Source organism: Arachis hypogaea, chromosome 1, assembly GCF_003086295.3.
Source record: "Arachis hypogaea cultivar Tifrunner chromosome 1, arahy.Tifrunner.gnm2.J5K5, whole genome shotgun sequence".
NCBI lineage: Eukaryota > Viridiplantae > Streptophyta > Magnoliopsida > Fabales > Fabaceae > Arachis > Arachis hypogaea.
In genome coordinates this window covers 11147843-11154640 of record NC_092036.1, presented here as the reverse complement: position 1 = coordinate 11154640, position 6798 = coordinate 11147843, and positions in this window count along the sequence as shown.

Genomic DNA, 6798 nt, shown 5'->3' with positions numbered 1-6798 from the left:
GGGCTTTTCACAGATAGCCTTGCCAATGACAAAGTTAACCCGCAAAGACACTCCATTTGTTTGGACTCCTGAGTGCGAGGAGAGCTTTCAGACATTGAAGAAAAAGTTGACCACTGCACCTGTGTTAGTGTTACCTGAGCCGAACGAGCCTTTTGAGGTGTACTATGATGCCTCATTAAAGGGTCTAGGGTGCGTGCTGATGCAGCATCATAACGTGGTGGCGTATGCCTCACGGCAGTTGAGACCGCATGAAGTTAATTACCCTACGCATGATTTGGAGCTTGTTGCGGTCGTGTTTGCGCTAAAGGTGTGGAGGCATTATCTCTATGGGGTTAAGTTCCAAGTTTTCTCTGATCATAAGAGCTTGAAGTACCTCTTTGATCAGAAAGAGCTTAATATGAGGCAGAGGAGGTGGATGAAATTATTGAAAGACTACGACTTTGAGTTGAATTACCATCCGGGAAAGGCAAACGTAGTGGCGGATGCGTTAAGTCGGAAGTCGTTACATGCGGCTTGGATGATGCTCCAAGAGGAGAAGTTGCTCAAGGGATTCGAGAGTCTAAAAATTGGTGCTCGAGAAGTATCCGGAACCTTATGTTTGAGATGATTAGAAATCTCAAGTGACTTTAAGTCCGAACTCCTGAAGGCTCATCAAAATGATGAAGCGTTATGGAAGGTATTACCGGCCATTGAGCAAGGAAAATAGTGGAGAGTGTCGGAAGAAAAAGATGGGTTATGGAGATTCAAGGGTAGGATCATTGTGCCGGATGTTGGCACTTTGAGGCAGGATATCTTAAAGAAGGCACATAAAAGCGGATTCTCCATTCACCCGAGAAGTACTAAGATGTATCATGATTTAAAGGCGATGTTTTGGTGGCCGGGTATGAAGAATGATGTGGCGGAATATGTTTCAAAGTGCTTAACTTGTCAAAAGGTAAAGATTGAACATCAAAGACTTTCCGGGATGTTGCAACCTTTAGAGATTCCACAATGGAAGTGGGAAAGTATTGCAATGGACTTTGTGTCGGGATTGCCAAGGACTAGGGCTGGTTTTGATGCTATTTGGGTGATTGTGGACCGACTGACGAAGTCAGCTCACTTTTTACCCATTCGTATGACTTACACCCTTGAGGAGCTAGCACGGTTATACATAAAGGAGATTGTGAGACTTCATGGTGTACCTGCTACTATAATCTCTGATAGAGATCCTCGTTTCACTTCAAGGTTTTGGGGTGCATTTCAGAAAGCTTTTGGAACCCGATTAAGCTTGAGTATGGCTTACCATCCTCAAACAGATGGTCAATCTGAGAGGACGATCCAAACACTAGAGGATATGTTGAGAGCTTGTGTTTTGGAGCAATCAGCGAGTTGGGATCGGTATATGCCATTAGTGGAGTTTGCATACAATAATAGTTATCATGCGAGCATCGGAATGGCTCCGTATGAGGCCTTGTATGGGAGGAAATGTCAATCTCGGCTATGTTGGTATGAAGCTGGAGAGAAAGGCTTGTTGGGACCGGAAATGATAGCTGAGACCACTGAACAAGTCAAGAAAATCCGTGATAGGATGCTTACGGCGCAGAGTCGTCAGAAGAGTTACGCCGATTAGAGGCGGAAGCCCTTAGAATTTAAGGAAGGAGACCATGTCTTCCTTAAGGTTACTCCGGCTACGAGAGTAGATAGGGCGATTAAGGCAAAGAAGTTGAATCCTCGATACATTGGTCCATTTCAAATCCTGGAGAGGGTTGGACTGGTGGCGTATCGGATGGCTCTACCACCCCATCTTTCGAACCTGCAAGACGTGTTTCACGCGTCGCAGCTTCGGAAGTACACTCCTGATGCTAGCCATGTGTTAGAACCAGAATCGGTTCAGTTGAGAGAAGATTTGACGCTTCCAGTGGCTCCGGTCAGAATTGATGATACTAGTATCAAACGGTTGTGTGAAAAAGAGGTTTCATTAGTCAAAGTGGCATGGAGTCGAGGCGGTGTTGAGGAACACACATGGGAACTTGAGTCAGAGATGCGAACGGATTATCCGCACTTATTCTCAGGTAATTACATTTGAATTTTGTGGGAAAATTCCCAATTAGGTGGATAGAATGTAAAATCTGGTTTATTAACGGCTAATTAACCCATAAATGAGAATTTATTCTAGAAAGCCTAAAATGTGATTTTTATGGTTAAATGTGATAGAGGAGATTGAGACGAGAATTTCGGTACCAATTTTATAGAATTCGGACCAAGATTGGATCGAACGGGCCAAACCGGGTCAACCGGACCCAAAGTGGGCCCTTGGCCCAACATAACTAAACCAAAACCTTAGTTTTCAGTATTCTCTCTCCTCATTAAACACACTCACACGTTGGAAATGGAGGCCATGGAGGGAAGAACACTCTCTTAAGTTCTTTCTCTCACTTGGTCTTCAAACCACCATAACTTTTGATCTAGAGCTCCAATTGCTGCTCCGTTTGCGGCCACGCGTTCACTGCGGAGAGCTCTACAAAACCTTTACAATTAATCTTGAGGTAAGTCATGTTTTGTTCTTCGAATTTCCATCTTTGATTTCGAGTTTCATGAGCAAAAATGTTGAGATTTTGGGCTCTTTGATGTTATATGACCCAACTCTCTTGAAGGAGAAGGTTAATCTTATCTCCTTGGACCTTGGGTGTGGTAAGATTCTCAACCCTTGTATAATTTGTGGTTCTATGATGTTTAGATTTTGAGATGTTGTGTATGGGTGTGATGATTGTGACTTAGGTTGTGTATGTGTTGAAAAGCTTGAAAAGGGATTTGGTGATGAAAAATCTGTTCTTGGAAGTATTGAGGCCTTGAGAGTTTGAGAAAAAAGTGGTTTGGAAGTGCTCCGGTTGAGCTTGGGAAATCGGCTAAGGTGTGGTCTCGGTTTCCCGTATCTAATATGTAATATGGTAGGAAATACTTAGACTAGAGGCCCTAAGATAGGCATTGAATTATTGATGTTGTTGAATGGCTGATATATATGATGTGGTCATATATGTGATGATGATTATTGATGCCTTAATGGTATGATGTATGAGAAATATGCATGTTGTGATATATGCTTGATGATTGATTATGGTTGAATTGTGGGTGGAACCATGTTGATGGTGAGTATGATATTGATTGTGTACAATGATGATTTATTGGAATTGGTGTTGTTGAAAATTGGCATGAGGAAGAGTATATAATATGTCAATGGGTTTGAGTTTGAGCCACTTGGGTGAAGTGGATTAAAATGATGGGATAGTGATTTTGTAAATTGTGGTAATGTGTCAATGTGTGAGCTGAGGAGGCTTGATGTTGAATTTGATATATTTTGATTGATTTCAAAGAAAAGGGATGAAATTGGCATGTTTTAATTGATTTTTGAGTTTTAAAAGCTAAATCTCATACTTCTAAGCCTCCGATCTCACCGCTTATGTCTTAAATCATTATGATATGTCTAGCTATGAGAAGAAGGGCTAGTGAATGTGGTAACTTGCGAGTGAAGCAAGGGAAAAATGAATGCTCAATGAGGATCAAAGATGATTATGTGAGATGCGGAGGATGGTGGTGGAAGTGCTTGTTATGCCATGGGCCGAAGGGCCGTAATTGTTGATGAATTGGCTGGTTATGGATTTAATCGTGAGCCGAATGGCTGGTTATGGATTTAACCGTGAGTCAGATGGCTAGATTATTGCCGTGTTACGGCGGAGCCATAATTATGGCTAAGTATAAATGCATATATGTTGTTAAATGAATTGTGAATGTTGCACTTTCACTATCGGAGATGAGAGTTTCCCTGGAAGGAAGCAGTGGCTAGCCACCACGTGCTCCAGGTTGAGACTCGAAGCTCTTTTGACCCTATGTCATAAGGGTGGCCAGGCACTGTGAAAGCCCCGGATGAGCTCGCCCCCGTAAATATTCACCAGTGAAGGTGATGGATATAGATCATGATTATGATCTAGTTTATGATGAGTATAACTCGAGTTGGGGATGCGCGACAGAGGGACAGTCCAATGGTTAGCTACCAGGACTTGTCGGGTTGGCTCTATAACCGACAGATGGTATCATCAGCCACTAGGGACATGCATTCATCATATGCATACTATATGAATTGTTTGAGATTGCCTATTTGACTGCATATTACTTGCTAATTGTCTAAATGCCTTAATTGTTCCTATTTGTATATTTCTTGTTTGATATAACTGTGTTTGCTACATTATACTCCTGCTGGTGGTTGGGAGGTCTGAAGGAATTGGAAAGGGAAGTATTAGTTAGACTGAAGGATCTTTAGTCATATGCCCTTTATGGTTTAGCTTGTTTATAAGCTTTGAATTATCTGGAGGAAGTTCTAGGATTGCCTTTGGCTTTCCTCTATTATTATGTATTATATATGTGGAAGCTGTTACCATGCTGGGGACCTCTGGTTCTCACCCATGCGGATTTTGTGATTTTCAGATGCAGGACGTGAGGTTTCCCTTCTGAGGCATGCTGGAGACTTCTAGATTTGCGAAGATCATGTGTTCTCGGGACTATGTTTTGGTTTATATGTTTTACTTAGATACTTTTATCTCCATTAAATAATACAAACTGTGATGACTCCTCTTATAGGAGATTTGGAGAATAGGTTTCTGTATTTGTGTCCCTTTGGGTTTTCTTTGGGGATTTCCTTATTTTATCATATGTATATATTGCTATATGCTCGGACCGGTGATCTTCGTAGCCGGATTTTGAGTCTTGATATTCCATTTTTTGATACACCTTTGTATATATATAATCTCGCGTTGGTTATCCTTGATTGTTACGTTATCGATCGGAGTGTTGCGCTTTCGAATTGCGATTTTTGTTTACCCCTTTTTCTACAAAAGCTCTTAGTTATAATCAATCATTCATACTACTATACGTACTGAATTTTTATTTTAGAGGTCGTAATACCTTGCCATCTCTGAATTATGACTTAATCATAAAACTCTGTATGGTAAGGACTAGGGTGTTACATAGCTCAGAGGCAGGTTGAATCAGCTAAGAGACTAGCTTCTGTGGCTGAGAGGCAAGTTTTGGTTGCCGAAAAGTAAGTCTTGTTAATTGAAAGACAAGTTGCAATTGCTGAAAAAAGGTTGGCTATTATGCAAGCGAATCAGATGTATGGGATATGTTGACTGAATTGGATCTGATAGATTCAGCTCAAATGCAGTGTTATTAGTTTTTATGGAAAAATGAGCAGAAAAAGCGCCAAATTTTTGGGATCCCACCTGAAATGCAATTGGATGTTCTTTTTCATTTCATGACGGCTGCTGGTTTTCGCTTAGGAGATATAGTACTTTCATAAAACATTAACCATTACAGGTATAACTTTTATACGCACTTAATTTCTGATTAATTTGATATTATTGCTTTCATTAATTGATTATAGATTTCTAAGTGTCATATACTATGGGCATATCTTCATGTATTTAAAGAAGATATCATTTTCTGATTTATTTATGTTAACCATGGTTGGAAATCACTTTATGTATATATATTTTAAGATTGATTGGTTGTTTAAATAGAAAGACATCAATAAAATAGATTATCATGATCAACTCTGATCTTTGAATTAATTTGTTTTTGTTGTATATGCTCGTGCAGGAATCATAACTTGAAAATGTTTGGGAACAAGAAGTACAGATGAGTACAGATCAGTGTTAGCAGAATCGGACCGGACCGGCCGGTAAACCGGATCCTCTACCGGTCCGGTCCGTTGTTTGGACCGTATAAGGTTAAAAACTGCTGTAAACCAGTCAAATTCGGTAAAGTTCGGTCCAACCGAACCGGTTAGAAATTAAATTTTAACAAAATGTAACATAAGGGTTCGAACCCTCCCCCTTGAAAGTGTAACCCAATTGACAGCCACTAAGTTGGGATGGTTCTCAATGATATATATGCAAATTATAATATATATACATATCTTTTATCAAATAATTTATTTCTGTCCAATTTATTTTAAATTTAGTTATAAATTCATTTATTCTTAAATTAATTATATTTTCATTTAACAATAATTATAAACTCATTTACTTTTTTATAATTATATAATATCTATTAGCATTATTTTTTAATAAATAATTGTAGTATATAATAATATAATAGATATAAACTAATTAATAAATTGTTAAAATTTAAAAATAATAGTTATTTTAATATAAAAACAAAATAAAAATATTTATAATAGAGTAAAAATAATAAAATACTTATTATTTCTGGTCTATAATATTTTAAAATATTTTGATATTCTTAAAATATTAGTAAAAATATGTATTTTAAATTAAAATTTTAAAATTTTGACTATTTTTATTTTCTATTTATATAGTACTGAGTCAACCGGTTCAACCAGTGACACACCGGTTGAACCAGTAACCCAGTGACCCAGTAACCTGACCGATTCGATTACCGGTTCGGTTCTGACAACTATGGTACAGATGACTCAAGCTATGTAGAATTGATTTTTTGGATGTAGGCGATGTCGCTGACCATGAAGAATTACCCTTATGAAAAATGTTGTCTGATGATAAAATAGTACTCTCTAGGAGTTCTTTTGGTTATTACTTTTTTGGCGTTTTGTTATATGTTTATAAAAATTGTATATGATTTTTGGTTGCACATACTTGAAAAGAAATGCTACTAATTTTTGATAATATTTTATTTTGTAAATATAATTTAGTGAACATTTTTTTAAATATGTTTAAGGAGATTAATGATGTAAAGTATGAGTAGTTTTTATTATTCTTTTATGAGATTATTTATTTATATATTTTTAAA